This window comes from Sus scrofa, chromosome 1 (assembly GCF_000003025.6).
Source record: "Sus scrofa isolate TJ Tabasco breed Duroc chromosome 1, Sscrofa11.1, whole genome shotgun sequence".
Classification (NCBI taxonomy): domain Eukaryota; kingdom Metazoa; phylum Chordata; class Mammalia; order Artiodactyla; family Suidae; genus Sus; species Sus scrofa.
In genome coordinates, this window is record NC_010443.5 from 266,693,559 (window position 1) to 266,712,469 (window position 18,911).

The window sequence follows — 18,911 nt, forward strand, 5'->3', positions numbered from 1 at the left end:
TTGTATAGACGTTGGCCCTGGGGGATGTCTGTGTGTGCATGTGTGCAACAGTGGGGACAGCCCGGATCAGGACCCTCCCCATGTGGCTTGAACATAGGCTGCTCCTCACCCTAGGCAGGCCCCTGGGGCCCAGAGAGTCATTCACAACCACCTGACTTCCCCTAGACAGGACATGGACAATCTAGGACACCTCTAGGAGGGCTGAGCATCTCCTACGGGGCAGCAGAGCACAATGGTTATTATTATTATTATTATTTGCTTTTTAGGGCCACACCCACGGTATATGGAGGTTCCCAGGCTAGGGGTCGAATCGGAGCTACAGCTGCCGGCCTTTGCCACAGCCCCAGCAATGCCAGATCTGAGCCACATCTGCGACCTACACCACAGCTCACGGCAACACCGGAACTGTAACCCACTGAGCCAGGCCAGGGATCGAACCCACAACCTCGTGGTTACTCGCTGGATTCATTTCCACTGTCCCACAACAGGAACTCCTTTTATTTTTCTTTTATTTTTACAGTGGTTAGAGCCCAGGTTCTGGTGCCAGGTTGGCCTGGGTTCACATCCCAGCACCTGTTTCCTAGCTGTGTGATCTGGGGCACATTGTTTAAATTCTCACACATCTGAAATTTGCTCCTCACCAATGAGGCCAACACTCCTACTGTCTCCACCCAACAGATGAGGAAATGGCGCCCTGAGTGTTTGATTCTAGAGGCTTCTATCTGCCCTCTCAACACTGGCCTCCTAACCAGAGGCCAAAGGGTTCTATGAGAGGAGGGGTCTCTTAACCTGGTGGGAGGTACACCAGGAAGGACCAGGGCAGAGTGGGGGGACCGGTCTGGCTGTTTCTCAAAGGTCCGGTGAGCCCCGGCCTCACCAGAGACCCAACTGGGCAAGAACTCCAATTAAAGGTAATTCCCTTTTTTCCTACCTTGAAATTCCTATTGATTTCCTCCCTAAATAGAAATTCCCATTGATTCCTTGTCTGTTCAGATTAGTGTCCTTGGCTGTGGCCTTCAGTGCATAATATCGCCCCTCTTCCACCCAGGCCCCAATAACTCTCCCCAAGGTGACCCTGCCACTACCTCGTGGCTGGGTCCCGGGGCTCCCCAGCTATGGTGGGGGACAGTGGGTGGTCAGAGGGTCCGGACAGGGCTCTGGCCTCCCTTTGACACTCATCACCCTACTTCTGCCCCAAATGGAGATGAGGAGGGGAGTGCCAATAGAGCTGTCACTCCACTTGGACATGGAAACGCCTTGCCTTGACGCGCCTCTGCCTGCAAACCATTAGCCCCATTGAGACCTGCAGAGGCCTCATTGCCAGGAAATAGCCTCCCATGTGTGAGCAGAGGGGAGGTGCAGTCAGGCAGCCCTGACCGCCCCAGGCTCCCCAGTCTACCAGCTCACGGGAGTGGGTTGTTGAATTTTCTGTTTTGAGATCTGGTTGATGTCCCATTGGTAGCTTGAAATCAGCCGTGCTAGGAGACTTTCTTCCTTGTAAATTATTAGCAAATGCTGCGACTCAGGGCCTCGCTCCTTCCCCCATCCCAGTTGTTAAAGAGGGCCCATCGTTAAGCATTTACCAGCACCCTGCAGACCAGGCTCATTCGGTCACCTGCCTCTCATTCTCCACCCAGGAATTGTGGGTGGCTTTAGCTTTCTGAGCACAGAGGTCTCCTTCAGAGCTCCCTGTCTTTGCCTGTGCTGTTCTCTCCGCCTGGAATGCCCTCCCCCTCCTTCCTTCCAGGGTGAAATCCTGGATGACTCATCTCTCTTTCCCTTCCTGCTCCCTGGGCTGGGCCCTGGTGGGGGCAGGTAGCGGTTCTTCAGTAAAGAAGACAGACACGTCCCTGTCCTTAGGGTGCTTACATTTGGGGGCCTAGCCTCAGGGCCAGCTGGGTCACTCGGGAGCTGGGCGGGCTCGGGCAAGTCACCACGCTCCTGGTGCCTTCAGGGACCTCAGTGCAGTGGGTCCTGCCCTCGGGAGCAGGGCAGAGCCTGATGTGGGTCTGGTGTCAGCTGGTGGAATGCTCTTGACACCCTCATGAGGAGGTACTCATGCTAGCCTCATTTTGCCAGGAGGAAGATGAGGCACAGAGAGGTGAAGGAACTTACCTAAGGTCACACAGCTGGTAAGTTGAGCCTGGAGTTGAGGCTGCTGCATACCCACCATGCCCTGGGGGCTGTCGGCCGTGGTGACACCTGCTCTCCCCAGGCAGACGCCCCATCCTCCTCTGGCGGTCCTCTGAGTTAGAACTGTCCGTGTCCAGCATGCCTCTCCCACCAGGCCGGGGCTTCCCCGAGGTGGGGGTCTGGGTCTGACTCGCCATTGTCCCCAGTGTCCAGCCCGGGCTCAGGCGCTGAGGTGGCAGGAGGATGCATCTGAGAAGCAGCAGGCACACAGGGCTTCCCTCCCCCCACCCCGGCACCCAGGGGTCAGCGGCCAAGGGAGGAGGGGGGAGGAGGTGTCAGCTGACTCACTGCCACCCCCTCTTAATCCTGAGTGGACCCTGACTCATGCAGAACTGCCACCTGCCCCAGTTCCGCTACCTGCCTCCTTCCACTAGAATAAGAACCTGGGGGGAGGGAAAAGGGAAGGACAGAGAGGATGGTAACGACAAAAGCTGTTTGCCGCGTGCCTACTGCGTGTTTGACTTTTGACCTTTGATGTTGCCACATTAGCCCTGCCACGTGAGGACTGCTGAACCCACGCAGTCCACCTGGACCTTTAGCCCAGGGAATCTGCATGCCCAGGAGTCATGTGGAAAGTCGTTTCCCGGCCTGGGCTTTGAGTTAGACCTGCCCGACTCTGTCCTCTGTAGCACCAGCATCCTGTAATGGCAAAGATAAAAGCCCCGGGGGCCCTCAGACCCAAGTTCACAACCCACTCTGCCGCTTCCTGTGCATTCACTGCGTGGTGGGGGCAGTGACGTCCCTTCTCTGAGCCTCAGTGTCCTCAGGTCCCTCTCTGGGCTGGGGCCAGCATCCAACGCGATCTGGCTCGTAAGCCCCTCAGCACTGCACACTGACCAGCCTGAGGGCTGCATGTGGGACGGCTGTTCTTACCACCGCTCCTGCTGCCATCCAGACCCTGCCCGGCCCCACCACCCACTGAGTTCTGGCCACAGATGGGCTGACCTCCTAGAAGCCCCCGACCTGGTCCGATCTCGCACTTGGATGCGCTCTGCCTCGGGCTGACCTCTACCCAGGGCAATCGTGACCTAAGAAGGTTCTAAAGCCCTCTGTTGCAACAGTCCCCTGGTCCCTCCCGTCATTCTAGTGATGGCTCAGGATTCCAGCCTCAGATCTCTCTCTGTGAGGTGGGAACAATCGTACCCGCTGGGCTCACACTCCGGGCCTGAGAGCGGGGAAGGATGCTCAGCTGAGAGGGCGTCACTGCCATTGGGACCCCAGGATCAGGTGTCTTAACGACTGTATTGAGAGTTGATGTTTATGGAATGTTGAAGATTTTCCATGCGTGGCCTCACTGTATCTTCCAGTAACCCCATGAAGCCCCTCCTGTTCTCATCCCCAGGCATTGCTCAGGGGCAGGGGTGGGGCTTGGTGCCTGGGCAGTCCCACCCCAGAGTCCCTGCTCCCCGAGACCACACAAACCTCCCCTGAAGCTTCTTGTGTCTTCCCATAAACCCAATTCTTTATTGGACGTGCAGACATTTTTGTGGTGCATATAACCTGATTATTCCCTGATTAGTCACTCACCACGGCTAATTCACTCTTCACATTGATCCCAGCTCCTGGGAAGGGTGCTCCCCCCCCCTCTGTTGCAGCCACCGTCGGAGGATGGATTCGGGCATCTCTGGGAGTGGTCTGCGGAGGCCACACTGAACTCACTCTGGTTTAGGAGCCTGCAGGAGGGCAGGTAGTGTGGGCGGTAGAGGCATCCACATTTTACTTGGTGACAGTTGACCCACCTGGCAGCATCTAAGGCACCCCTGCCCCCAAGTAGTCGCCCATTCTTTCCACACACAGTGCTGGAGCACCACCCGGGAGCCAGGCGTGGCACCACGCGTTTCTCTAAGAAAAGGCCACATGTCTATAGATTCGTGTGTGTCTGTACACAGAGCGTATTTCACTCATTCTGGAGCACCTACCGTGTGTGCCGGACTAGACAGACAGGTCCCTGCCCTCACGGAGCATCTCCTGATGGGGAGACAGACAGTAAAGGAACCCCTCAAGAGGGTCGGATCAGAAAGTCTCCAGGGCCACGTGCAAGTGACCGGCTCGTCAGAGATGGCTCCTTTGAGAGGTGTCCTTTGAGCTGAGGAGTCAGCCCTGAGAAGATTTGGGGGGACAGCATTCCAGGAGGAGGGAACAGCTAGTGTAAAGGCCCTGAGGTGGGAATGAACTTGGATGCATTCAAGGACAGAAAGGCCTGTGGCCGGATGGCGAGAGCCCCGTTTGTGGGAACAAAGTAGTTTAGGTGCAGCTGCTGAGATTCTGCACTTAGGTCTTACAGGTTCATGGGCTCCGAAGAGGCTGGGGTCCAGCAAGCCTGGGTCAGGTGACTTACCATCCAGCTGCACCCACTGGAGTCACGTCCTCGGCTTCCCTGGCCGCCTACCCACCTCCTCTTTCTCCCCTCCCCTGTGGCCGGGCCAGACCCCCAACTTGAGGCCAGAGTTCCCAGGCTGGGTCCAGGCCACCTCTTCCCAGCACATCACACCATCCCCCTGGGTGACAGGCTGACAATGTGGCTTCTGGAGCAAAAAGCTCCTGTTTACAGAACAGCAGCAAGGTATGCGCCTGCAAACAAAGCAGCTTGTTACACTTAGGCCCCAATAAAAAATCTTCTAAGTGCCTAATTAACAGTTTAGGTAGATATAAAAACATAATGAGAAAAACAATCTGTTTGCGGAAAAAAAAAGGGGGGGGGAGAGAAGGAGAAATTGGCAGGGCCCGGCTGGCTGCTAATGGAGGCACGTGTCCGTCTGTGCGGGCTCCAGTGGCCGGGAGGGCTGGCCTAATGGCCTCCTCACATGCCGATATTGCACCTCTGTACGTCTGAGCAATTTTAAACTTGGCAGGAAGGGAGCTGCGCGGAAATGGGCGTAAGCCTTGATAAATATTTTATGCAAATTAAAATTGAATTCTTTGCTTAGTTTAAGCAATTTCCCTGTAAGGAGTGTGTCGAGGAGAGAGATTACAACATTTGCCGGTTTGTTTATAATTTAATTTTTTTTTTTTATGTTGCGGCTGGCAGTGGGGGAGATGGTAACACCTGTGAGTGTTTATAACGTCCCATCTCCTTCACAGCTGCTCCTATTCAAAACACCTCGCCGGCGTAATAATTTCATAAAATTTCATGATTTACCATCTGCTCGCGCCGGTTTGGGCTTCAGCAATAAGCTCTTGCATGGCGCCCGGCCCAGAAAGGTACAATAACTGTATATTTTAACTTAATGGTTTTTTGGGGGGCATGCAAATTTCAGCGAGCAGATTGCGCTGAGGCCCGGGCTGGGAGCGGCCTCGCTGGGCCCCCGCGGCCCCTTTCCCCAGAACCGCCCCCCCGCCCCCCCCGCCCCCCACCCCCACCCCCCGGGCTGGGTGAAGGTTGCCCGTGTCAAAATCGAGATATCAAACACCAAGTGTAAAAAGACAAGGTAGGAGGTACAAGAGGATTATTTTCCTTTTAGCATTTGATGTCTGTGCATTTGGGTAATTAAAATGATTACTACAACAATTAAAGCAAGTAATTAGAAACTAATTACACCAGCATTTTTTGTGATTACAGGAGCAGATGAAAATAGTGTTCAAAATTAAATTCATTGCATATTCATGGGAATGAAATTAAATACTGCTGGGTGGATGAGATAATCGGAGGAGAGGAGAGAGGAATGGCATTCAGGGGATTCGGAGAACAGACTGTTGCTAATGCTCCAAACAGACATTTGGTTAAATCAGTGATAATCTTTTAATGGCTTTAAAAGGAGCTAATATTTGGAAAGCAGTCAAAATTGCTGAGAGTTTGTGTTTTTCACTCTCTCTGTGATAATACATACCAGCTGTAGCACAATAGAAAACATTTAATCATTATCCACTCAAATGGAGGCACAGGAACCAGCATCTCTCCGCCTCTCCTGGTGTCTCATGCACGACAATAAATTAAATTAAAGAATCTTAGCGAGCTCTTTTTTTTTCCCCCCTCGCTCGCTCTCCCTCTCTCTCCCCGCTATCGACTACCTTCGAGCCACTGCCTTGCCACGACCATTTAATGAGATTCCTTAGATTAAATAGATTTTCTGTTTAACTCCACACTGGTGAGATAGCATGTCAGGGACTGAATGGCTATTAACATTTAAATATTTCACAGAACAAAAAAAAAAAAAAAAAAATCGGAATATGAATTTTTCATTGTTGCCGCGCTCAATGGAGTCGCTCCCGCCCTCCCGCCCTCGCTCTCTCTTTCTCTGCTAGACCTAATGAAACTAAAGTAATTAGAAAGATACAAGAGGAGCACTTTCACTAGAGTGCAATTAAATTGAGCGCGGAGCCGTTATTTATATAGGCTGGTCACTGCGTAGCCGCTGCTATTTTCTCAGCCTGCTTGAGTCATAGATTATTACAAGAGATTAATAATGTAAATTTCACTGACTCTGCTGCTCTCCGAGCCTTGGCCTTCAGAAATTGATGGGCGCGCCATCCATCACCTCCTCCGGTCCAGGCCTGTCCCTCCGCGGGGCCCCCCGGCCCCCCATGCCCTGCCTTGCTCCCTGGTGCCTTCTCTCGGTCCCTCTCTGGCCCTGCCTCTGTCCCTGTCTTTTTTGTCCCACGTTGTGGGTGTTTTCCTTCTTGTGTTTTATTTCTGAGCTCCCCCAGTGTTCTCTGTATCTGTTAGATGTCTGCCTGACTCTTTTGAGGGTGAGCCCCCCCCAAAGTCAGGCTGTCTCCGAAGGAGACCACTAGCCTGCTCACAGCCCATCTGCTAGTCAAAGGCAGAAACTGCCCCTCGCACCCACCACCTCGTCCCCTAGCTGCACCATGGCCGGCCAGCCATTCCTCCTTCTGTGCGTCCATCCAGCCCACCGTCCCCTCACCCCTCCTTGACATTCCTCGGCCAATCTCTGTTCCTCGTGGCCCTTCCAGGAGGAAGAGCCGAGGGTGCAGCCCTGCCTGTGAGGCTGTCTAGCCGGGTGACCTTGGCTAGCTGTGTGGCCGACCCCACTAGATGGGGTCATGACGCAGATGGAGCAGAATGGTGGGCGCCCTGATGGATGCTGTCTGCGGAGGGCTGGGTGCATAGTAGGGATGAAATCAGGTGTATCCCACTCTCCTTGGCTTCTTTCATCCATATTTACTGCCTGTCTCTCCCGGCGCTGTTGTCGGCTTCACACTGTCCTCTCATAGCGTAGCTTTGAGGATCCCTCGAGGCCAGGGCTCAGAAGGGGTAGAGGGGAAGTTGGGAGAAGAGGGGCCCTGAATGCAAACACCTGGTCTGCCCCACCCAGATTTCCCTCTCACCCCAGTGCCCCTGCTCTGCCTTGGGGCTACTTGGGGTCTAGATGAATGGGTGGGTGGAGGGGGCCACGGGTGCCCATGGGAGCCGACTGCGGCCTGCTCAGCAGAGGGGTGACCTCACCTGCCTGGCTGGGGAATTGCATTAAAAGTGTACCCAAGTGAGGGATTCTGCAAAGCCAAGAGGGCTTGCTTTCAAAACAATTAGCACTAACATCTGCCCAAGCACCCATGCTGTTTTTGTATAATTAAAACAAGGCTCCAGAATCCCACTGGACACTCTTTAAAAACTACTCATTTTCAGCATTATTTACAATGCTGGGATGGTGGGAAGGAGGTGCCTGACACCCTTCCTGCAGCCCCCGAGGAGAGGCAGAGGGCTCTTCTACAGTGGCTCTCTTCCTGGTGGCGGGGGTGGGGCTCCAGACGCTGGGCCCCCAGGGAGAGGCTGCGGGATTGCTGAGACCCGGGGGAGACCGCAGACCCTCTGCCCTCTTTCCTTCTCTTCCAGGGCTTTGCTGGTGATAGGGCTGAGATGGAGTGGGGAGGGAATGGGGGTGGGGTGGCAGGCCCTGGGTTCCCATTTTCTTAGAAATGTTTGAATCCCAGTGGCTGGAATGATTTATCAAAGCTCAGCTGGTAACTGCTGCAGAGGTGGCAGGTCTCAAAGGAAAGGAAAAAATTAAACAATAATTAATAGTCACTGCCTTCAATCTTTTAAATTTGGAGAGAGCTTGGAATTGGGCAGAGGGGCCTTAGCTGAACCAAGGCAGCCGAGGTCAGGTTCTAGGCCACCCCTGTGTGCTCACCCAGGTCCCTATGTCTGCACACACCCAGACAGACAAACAGGCTCATTGTCAGACATACGTGTCTCAAGTGTAGGAGAGCACACGGATGTACAGAGGCAGTCCTGGCTGGCACACACCCACACATGCACACGTGTTCTGTACTGTGCTTCTACACACACACACACACACGCCTATGAATGAACTCACTTGTGTGTGCGCTGTACATACCCAAGTGTGGGTGTGCACACATCCAGGGCCTGCAAGAGCACACCTCTTTACATGTGCAGAGTGAGCACATGCTCTCACACACAGGCAGGCGCAGGTGGGAACTGTGGGCAGTGCTGTCCGAGGATGCATTTGGTCCCCTGTGACCCACATTTTTGTGTCCTTGCTGAACCCTGACCCCTGGCTGGGTTGGGCTGCTCTTAGCCAGGACCGGAAGTGGAGGGCCCTGAGCCTGAAGCTGGGACTCAGCAAAGCTCTGAGTTCTCAGGCCGCGACCCCTCTGTGTCACAGCTAAGAAGTCAGGCATGTGCCACGCAGTTGGCCATGGTCAGTGCCCAGCTGTGCCCTCCCATGCCGTGCGTGCCACCGCACCCCCACCCCTCCACCCTCCCTAGCATGTGCCAGCAGAGAAAACGGATGTCTTTGGATGAAAAAAGGAAAAGAAGAGCTGACCACTCTGCATGGTTCCTGGGGATAGAAATCACGCCCTCCAGTTGGCATCTTTCCATGGCAGGGGCATTGGGATCCAGGGCTCACCTGTCAACTGTGCTTCATCCGCTGGGGGGCTTGGGAATGAGGAGCCAGTCACTGATCCAGGTGATGGCTGTTTGCTCTGAGAATGGGTACCTTTCGAGGGTGTCCTACCCAGCGGCCACTGGGAGGGGAGCCACTGACCCAGGAGAAACCGGGGAAGCAGGTGAGTGTAAGCCTACATCCTGGAGAACAGGAGCCCCCACGGGAGTTTTTGCATGTCCCTGTGGTGAGCGTCCTCAGCGGGACATCCTCGGCTCCACTGTGAGCATGCTCCCAATTGCCAGGATGACAAATGTGGCTCTTCCCTCCGTGATTGCCAAGTGCTTTCTCATGGCCCTCTCCCCGCCTGAGGTACAACCCCAGCCTCAGCAAAGAGGGAGCAGAGCAGGAGTGGAAATGCAGCCCACAAGGGAGAGAGACCTACTTTGGAATCCCAGCCCTGTGTGACCTTGGACAGCTCCCTACCCTCTCTGATCCCCAGCATCCCTCTCTGTAAAGTGGCAGCAACTGAGGCACCAGCCCGGATGGATTGTTCTAAGGATTCAGTCAGATGGTGCAGGGAAAAGGCTCAGTCTAGTCCTGGTGCAGAGCAAGCTCAGGGCACGGTGGCTTCTGTGCCAATAATAACTAGTACTCCACGAGAACATTTGACATTCACGACAACCCCAGGAGGGGGTATCTGAGGCTGAGGGAGGGAATGCCCCCTCTTGGGTGTCTGTTAAGCTCACCTCCTTCGAGATCTGTCCCCTCCGTCCCAGGGGCAATCCTGGCAGTGATGGAGCCAGAGGACACCTGTCAACAGCCAGGACAACCAGTGTCTCTTTCCTGGGAATTGGGGGTTTGCATTTGAGTTGCAGAGTCTGGTCGGCCTCAGTTGGGTGTCTGAGGTTGTGTGGGGTCAAGGCCAGGCCATGTGCAGAGAGGGGAGAGTGAGCAGAAACCCCGATGGAAGGCGGGCGGCAGGTGTGCTCTCTGGGCCCAGATCCCCTTCTGTTCAGGCCCTGCTGTCCCACCGCGTTCTGGGCCCTGTCAGTACCACTCCCCTCTCCTTGACCCCGGCCACTGCTTCCTTATTTCAGTGGGCAAGGGCCATGTTCTTAGAACCACGTGCTGCCTAGGCTCGGCCAGGTAGGGTCATGCCTGTAGGCACAGTGCTGGGAACTGGGGTCCGGCGGTGACAAGCCAGACCTGGTCCCTGCCTTCTGAGCAGGGTGGCAGGATCTGATAAACCTTGAGTCATGGTTGTGCTGAGAGCTGTAGGAGGAGGGCTGTGTGTCATAGGAGACTGAAATGGGCCTGCGTGGGAGCTGGTCAGGGAAGGGCTCTCACAAGCATTCTGGGTGAGCTCTGGGCACGGACGGGCCATTTGACCCGCTACCAGTCAGCCAGCCAGTAAATGGCCCAGAGGACGCGGGGACCCAGGAGGCCAGCTTCCCCACCCCATGAAGCGGCTCACGTTCTGGGGCCAGAGAACAAGGCACCCGGGGATCAGGAGGCCTTGGTGAGGCCAAGGCCTGGACCACGGCATGTTCTGCACTCAAACTAAGTCCTTTACCACTGACTCAGCTCCTGGTTAAGCTGGGCGAGTGCAAGCGTCACAGCCCACAGGGCCCTGCGTCTGCTGGCTCAGCTGGTGGAGGGTCAAGCTGGGTCAGAAGGGAAGTCTGGTTGGAAACAGGGAGAGGTATGGGGTAGTTCCCTAAGCCCGAGGACAACATAGGGTGGGAGCGTTTGGACTGGGAGAAGCAGTGACACCATCCTTGGCCTCAAATCTGAGAGGGTTGTTACTACATCTGCTGCTATTACTGCTGATAACTGCCGCATAAGAGGCAGTGTGCCAAGAGCTCTATGTACCTGACTTCTGTCTACTCAGTAAAGTGGAAACTGGTAATATTCCCATTTTACAGATGAGTAAACAGAGGTCCAAGGGCATTGTGATAATCTGGATACTTATTCAGCAAGTCTTTGGTCCCACTCCCACCGTGAGTTGGGTATATCTTCCAGCCCCATTGATGCAGAGCTTGGCCAGGTAACCTGTTTTGGCCACTGGAATGTTAGTGGATGTGACAAGAGCAGTGATTTGATTGTGCTGATTGGTTTCGCTTGGCTCTTGCTCTCCTGCCGTTTCCATGGGAACATGCCCTGTGTAGACACTGGTTCCAGAATGCAAGAGACCCACAGAGCAGACTTGAACCTGACCCTCAGCCTGAAGCAGAGTCTCGTAGCCAAGCTCTGCTTAGAGTGACTAAACCACAGCCATATGCTGCAGGTGCAGCTGTAAAAAGAAAAAAACAAAAACCAACCAACAACAAAAAAAAAAAAAAAAAAAAAAACGAAAAAATAAACTGCATCCAACCTGCAGACCCATGAGTATGGCAATAAATATTTGTTACTGTAAGCTACGGACTTTTGAAGTACTTTGTTATGCAGCATGACTGTGGCCATAGCTGACCAATACACAAGTAGTGGGAGAGCTGGAGGGTTAAACTGAAGTAATTCTGACCAGAAAGTGCAAACTTAATCGCTATGCTGTGCAGTCTATCAAATTAGAAAATGTAGGTGAGGAGTTCCTGTCGTGGTGCAGAAGTTAACGAATCTGACTAGAAACCATGAGGTTGTGGGTTCGATCCCTGGCCTTGCTCAGTGGGTTAAGGATCCGGCGTTGCCGTGAGCTGTGGTGTAGGTTGCAGATGTAGCTCGGATCCCACGTTGCTGTGGCTCTGGTGTGGGCTGGCGGCTACAGCTCCGATTCGACCCCTAGCCTGGGAACCTCCATATGCCACGGGAGCTGCCCAAGAAATGGCAAAAAAAAAAAAAAAAAAGAAAAAAAGAAAATGTAGGTGAAATTTTTAGCAGTATGCAAGGCCCTTTGTCACCACGTTATATGTAACCAGTATTAATATTTGTATTGTCATTACTGCCACCTCTAAGGAAGCCCAAAGCATCCATGTGCTGCTGGAAGCTCGGGAGTCAGCAGTGCTGGATGAAGGGTGCTTGGCAGGGTAACTGTGCCTCCTGTTTGAATTCAGTAGCAGGGCCAGAGGTACGTGTTGATGGCTGAGGAACTGAGCTGTCACCACCCACTTCAGTGTCCTGCAAGGACCAGGAGCAGGGGAGGAGCGTGGGCTCAGGAGTTGGACAGTTCTGAGTTGAAATTCCAGCCCATTGCCCGATGTACACCTGAGCCTCAGTTTTCTCATCTGTAAAATGGGGGTGAAGGTCAAAGGTTCCTCGTAGGGCTGTTGTGAAGATCAAATGCAGTTGTTACTGAGGAAGGTTGGCAACCAACCAACCAACCAAAACATTCACACCCACATCCACAGACTCTAGGGAGCCAGGGGGACTGGTCCATGGAGCCCATGCAAAATGCCTTCAGGGGCCACCAGGAGCACTTTGGGAGAACTGGGGCTGTGAGTGGTACAGGCTGGGGCTGGAGAGAATGGCTCTTCCGTGGCTGTTGTGGTGACTCCATGGCAACTCTTAGGATGCTCTCCTTCAGGTCCAGGGGAGTGAGCCAAAGTCCCCAAATTTGGCCCTGATAGGCACCCTGGCATCTGCTCCTGAGAGCAGTCAGCACAGCCTGGGCTGCCCAGCCTGCAGGGGCTATTTGAGGTGCCCGGTCCAGCCTGATGCCCAGGGTCTCCTGCTCACCCCACGCCAGCCCCTTAGCCCAACCCTTGCAGGCAGCTTCAAGCTTCCCTAATTGACTTGCTTTTGTACTTGGATAATAAAAAGGGCATGGTGGCCCCTGGCCTGCCTTCAACACACTGAGTCCCCTCCCCCAGCTCTTCTCCCGGCTTTCAGGCCTTCGTTAAGTCTCTCCTCTCAGACTTGTGCACCTCCCACCCCGGATCTCCCTGCCTTCCCTGCTTGTGCCTGTCGCCCACCATTGCCAGCACTGCCCTTTCTTACTCGGGGAATGACTTCCTCTTTCTGCAGTGGGGACCAGGACAAAGGGAGGAAGAGAGTGCTTCTGGGGCACCGCAGCTGCCAGGCACTGGGCCCACGTGACTTCATTTAATCCACGCCAGACTTTGGCTGTTAGAGCGATTGTCCCTATTGAGCAGATGAGGAAACTGAGGCTTAGAGAAGGGAACCCAGGCCTGCCCAACCCAGGTCTGGTCCTCCAGCCACTCTCCCTGCTGGGACCTCAGCACCCTGTGCCCGGAGGCACGCCTCACCCCTTCTCTTAATTGTAATTCAACTACTTGTGATATTTTGGTACCAATTAATATTGATTTTACAATTGGTTTACAGAGATGTTGTTTTATTACTAATATATTTAATGTGCAAATCAATAAGAACACTTGCTTGGCCCTCTCCCTGGAAGGTAATAAAATCAAATATCTCAGGGGTAAAATGTTATCTGAGCCGTGAATGGCAAAGCAGGTGCTTAATGTAATAGTTAAAGACGAGGCTGAGGGCTTGGCAAAGGCCACCTGCCCGCGCCCCCCCACCCCGCCCCGCCAGCTTTCAAGGCTGCCAGCGAGGGGGCTCTCTGGGCTCTAGACCTGCTGAGGAGGCCATAGTGAGCTTCCGCTGGGCTTCGCTGGAAGGGCTGGGGCTGGAGGGACAGGCCAGGGACCACGCTGCCTTGGGGGGGGGGCTGCTCTGTGCAGACCGCTGCCCTCACGGCTCGTCCTCTTCTTCCCCCTTCCTCCCCCCTCCTTCCATCATTCCTTTTTTGTTTATTTTTTCTTTCATTCATTTGGTTGTTTATCTGATCATTTGTTTGCTCTCATATTTTCCCATTCATCCATCCATCCATCCAGTTGTTCATTCATTCATTCATTCATTCAGTGACTTGTTTGATCTTTTGTTCATTCATTTATCTATTCAGTCATTTGATTGTTAATTCATTCATCCTGTGTTTAGTCTTGGATGTGTTCATTCACTTATTTGTTCAGTCATCCAGCGGATATGAATGGAACACTCCTTCCGTGTTGGGCTAGGGGGTGGGATGGGGCTTTGGACCCGGTGCCTTGTCCCTGCCTGCCTCCTGGACTTATGCTCAAGTGTGGGGGAGGGTGGGGGGAGCTGACTCCCTTCATTGCCTTGATGGTTTGTCTCACCCCTTACTCTTTCTCTTTGTCCAGTGGCAAAGGCTGGGACAGAGGGACACTCAGGTACTTTGTGTTTGTTTGTTTGGTTGGTTGGTTGGTTTTGAGGGCTGAATCCCCGGCATATGGAGGTTCCCAGGCTAGGGGTTGAATTGGAGCTACAGCTGCCGGCCTACACCAGAGCCACAGCAGTGCCAGATCCAACTGAGTCTGTGATCTACACCACAGCTCACAGCAACGCCGGATACTTAACCCACTGAGTGAGGCCAGGGATCGAACCTGCATCCTCATGGATCCTAGTCGGGCTCGTTAACTGCTGTTCCACAACAGGAACTCTAACACTGAGGGACTTTTTGTCCCTTGGGGTCTTCCAATATTCAGCATTTCCAGAGCACCCTTCATGCGGAGGACACAGGCCCAGAGGAGTGATGGCACTTGCTCAAGTTCATACAGGTAGACATTAGGCTGGGATTTGAATTTATATCTGTTTGACTCCAAAGTGTGTGCTTTCCTCATTACTGAGGCAGGGTGGTTGGGGCACAGACCTGGGTTCTAATCCCCCGCTTTGACCAGCCTCGGTGCCCTCCTCTGTGGGAGTGGATCTAATCACGGCATGGAGCTCAGGCTTGGGCAGAGCCTGGGACAGAGTGCCAGCCTGCTGGGGTCAAGTCTTCTGGACATGGCTGTTGGCAATGAACTAGTCCTTTCTGAGACTCTGGTTGTTAGGAGGCTGGAGTGTGCCTCTGGGTCAGGAGAAGTCTGTGTGCAGCTCTCCAGGACAGGAAATGTCACGACTCCATCTCTCCTGGGGTCTTCCAAAGGCCAGCCTGTGCTGAGGCCCCGGGGATGGAGGTGGGTGTGGGGGCAGGGAGCTGGAGCCTGGCTCCCCCACTGTGATTTATGGGGGAGCTGGTAATGAAGCTGGCTGGCAGTAAATAATCAGACATGAAAATCTTACCATTTAATTAACCAAAAATAAATGGCCAAGGGCCCTAGGAAGAAGGGAGTTCCGGCCACCCCAGGGTGAGCTGCTGCTATGGGCTCGGAGCAGAAGCACTCACCTGCTCATCCATTCATTCCTTGTGCATCGTTCATGCCCACGGGCACAACCCTTGCTCTTCCAATGGAGTGTTAGCATCCCCTGTTTTGCAGATGGGGAAGCTGAGGCCCCAGAGAGGGAAGAGATCCGCTGAGAGTCCCACAGGAGCCAGCAAGCAACCTGGGACTTGATCCCGTGGCCCCTGAACCCGGGACTGCAGCCTACAGTCCTCCTTCTCGTGCAGGCTCGTCTTGTCTTCCTGTCCATGTCTCTGGATGCTCCTGTGGCCCGCCTTCCCCAGGAAGGCCTCCTGGGTGGCCACTGCCCAAGGTGCCACTGAGGGACCCCAGCTATCGGGCTCTTGGGGTGGAGCTGGGTCTCAAGCCTTCCTTGAATCTCTTCAATCTTCTTGGGGTGTGAATCTTGTTGGTTCAAAGGTAACACCAGCTGCATCTCTGAACTACCATCCCCACATCATCTGGCTTCTTTAGTGGGAACAAGAGAGTCACAGGGTGATGAGAGGCCTGGCCCCAGGAACAAACAGGAGAGTGTCATTTTGTGCGTGTACATGCTGATGAGCTCTGTGCGGGGGCCAGCGTCTCCTTTTCTTTTCTTGTTTTTCGGGAGCCAGACTCTTGGGTTTCAGTCACTAGTCCTTGGCCTTCTGTATAATGGGTACATGCCAGCCAATTAAATAGAGAAGGAAGGAGTTCTCCTGTGGTGCAGTGGGTTAAGGATCTGGTGTTGTCACTGCAGCAGCTTGCGTCACACTGTGGCTCGGGTTCAGTCCCTGGCCTGGGAACTTCCTCATGACACCGTTGTGGCCAAAAAATAAAAATAAGATAAAGAAGAGAAAAGGAAGCAGGTGCAGAGGTGAGGGAGAGCAGGATATGTGTCCCAGTGTCCTGTTTTTCTTGCTGTGGCTCAGTCTGTCCTTCCTTCCTTCCCTCCCTCCCTCCCTCCCTCCCTCCTTCCCTCCTTCCTTCCTTTCTTTTTCTTTCTTTCTTTTCTTTTCTTTTCTTTTTTTTTTTCTTTTCTTTCTTTTCTTTCTTTCTTTCTTTCTTTCTTTCTTTCTTTCTTTCTTTCTTTCTTTCTTTCTTTCTTTCTTTCTTTCTTTCCTCTTTTTCTTTCTCTCAACTTTTGTTGTTGTTGTTGTTGTGGTCTTGTTCTTAACTTGAAAGATAATAACATCTTGCAGCCTTTTGCATGTACCCGATAAGTGCTTCTTGTAAGGATCTCATGTGGTTTTTCACAACAGCCCTGTGGAATGCATCTTCTGGTATCTATTTTCCAGCTAAAGACTGTAAGGCTCAGAGAGGGACAGTGACTTCCCCAAGGACACACAGCTTGTAGAGGCTGACCTGGGGCTGAAGTCATGTCCATCTGAGCCCAAACCCATGCTCTTTGTCCGCTCTCTTTGCCACTCCCCTGTTCATGAGCTGGCAGGGCAGGGACAGGGCAATAATAGAAACCTCAGCCTTTGACCCTGGGAAATGGACCATTCGTGCAGGTCCAAGAAGAAGGGCTGGCACGAGTAGGAAAGAAGATGGACTAGATGGAGAAGGCGGGGTCCTTGAGGCTGACCACTAGGGTCTGGCTTTGATAGCACCAAAGCTTTGATGGGGTTGGGGGGTGACTGAGAATACACGCTCTGAGTCGGATGAACCTGGGTGTCTGTTGAGGCTCTGCCACCCACTTTCTCTGTGGCCTTGGACAAGTTCCCTCCCCTGGGTGAGGCATCACAATGGGGCCCCCCTTCCAGGGTTGCGGAGGGGATAACATGAGACCGTGCAGGTCTCTGCTCAGCAGAATGTGCTAGGTGTGCAATAAGTGCCGAATACATGTGAGCCAGTATTGTTTCTCCTGGTGATCTAGGTTAGTATCCGCATTTTATATGAACTCTGCTTTTGCAAGATTATTGAATCAGAGGTGATATATGCAAAGCACCTAGAATAGTGCCTCATACATGTTGAGCACTTAATAAATATAGGGATTATTTCTTTTTTGTAAAATGTATATTTATTTATGTGCATATCCACACTGAAGAATGTCTGGGAAGAAACATACCAAATTATTGATAAAGGCTTTTTTTTCCCCAGGATTGCAGGTGATATTTTTCTTCTTTGCAACTTTCTGTGTTTCCTGCATCTTTTGTCATGAGGAGGTGTCATTTTTGCACCTGGAAAACCAGAAACAACAGAAGCTGCCGTGGCCAGGCAAGCGGAGCTCTCTCCCACCCAGTCTCCCGGCTGTCCGCTCCACTGGGATGTCCATTTACTGGGAGAGGGGATCCAGTGGCCTCAGGCCCTGGACCCCTGGATCTCAAAACTTGGGAATTGGGAATTCGATCTCTGGCCTTTTGCCTTGGGCATTCCCAAGGGATGCCCAGGGCTGGGCTGTGACCAGGACACTCCTGATGCTTCCTGAAAGCTGATCCCCGCGCCCTCCACCTCACCCCAGACAGTCACCATGGTGCCAATCCCCCCAAACCTCAGACACCCCCGGTTGCTTCCTTCCCACCCCAGCACGGCCCCACCACTCCCGGCCAATTGGCATATGGAATGTGGAGACAATAGAAGCTGAGTGTAACCACTGTTTACAGAAAAAAATGGTACAAGATTTATTTATTGGAAGGTGACTGAGGAATATGAATTCTACACTCCATTTAAAATGCTTTTTATTTCTCTCAGCCTTGGGGCTCAGAGTACATCTAATTTCACCCACAGCTATAATTCTCTACCAAACAGTTCCTGCTGCTCCTCTGGGGTCCCCAGGAACCGAGTTAGTTTATGTCTGCCACTGATGAGGTGCAGGCAGGGGCAGCCGCGGCTACGTGCCAGCACACACTGCGCCCTCCCACCCGCGCCACCCCCCTGGCCCTGCGGGTCAGGCCCTCGCGTGCACGACGGGCCGGCGGGGCCACGCAGTGTCCGTGGCGCCAGGCCCCGAGCCTGGGGATGGCCCGATCGCGAGCGGGGTGAGTGGCCCATATCTCATGCTGGACGTGTTGATTGCTCCAACCTCAGAGCTAACAAACAATTAGTTTGTTAGTATATTTATCCCGTGAACATTGGAGCCTGTGATTACAAATCCAATAGCGGGATCGTGGCAGCCTTTGGAGATAAATCTGGGCTTCAGGCCTGGCTGTGTCCACGGCGGGGGTGGGGGGCACCCACAGAGGGGAGGGAGAGACGTCTCAGTGGCCTTGCCTACTTGGCCCTGTGGCCGTTTTTTCAGCTGCCAGCTGTCTGCTGGCCTGCTTGTCTGTCTGGATGCGTCTCAGGCAGCTTGTCTGTTCGTCTGTCTTACTCCTTGTTGGCCTGCTGGCCTGGCACTCTGTCCTTTCCTCTCTGCCAGGCCCCGGGGCTGCAGAAGTGCCTTAGAAGCCACGGAGCCGCGAGTCGCTCATTGGAGGGACAGGCACACCCATCCAGAGAGCTCAGAAGGGAGGGGCTAATTGCCCAAAGATCAAGGAGGCCTTGGTGAGCTCTGGCCAGTAGCCCTTCCTTCTTTTTCTCCTTGGCTTTTAAGATATCTTTCCTCAGGGTTCCCCTAGCTTGGAAATACAAGCCCCACCCCTCCCTAATGGACCACTGCCCTCAATCCCCTGGCTGCTGCCCAGGAGATGCGGTTGCCCCCTGAGGTGCTGTAATGGACATGGGTCTTCGCCATCTACTAGCACCCCACCTGGGTACCACTGGACTCCCTTCCCTTTGTGACTTCATGAACCTTCCAGGGTGCTGCATCCCCCAGCCTGGGTTCCAGTACCCCGGATGTGTCTCCCAGCTCCGT

General features: G+C 53.6%; 1 long non-coding RNA gene across 1 annotated transcript in view; it reads left to right on the forward strand.

The window, feature by feature from the left end:
• The window catches only part of LOC106507150, a 42,890-nt gene extending 24,916 nt beyond the window's left edge, over positions 1–17,974 (forward strand). Inside the window, exons 3-4 of the long non-coding RNA XR_001302908.2 lie at positions 2,080–2,132; positions 17,219–17,974. This is a non-coding gene — a long non-coding RNA (uncharacterized LOC106507150). The remainder of the gene's footprint in view (positions 1–2,079; positions 2,133–17,218) is intronic.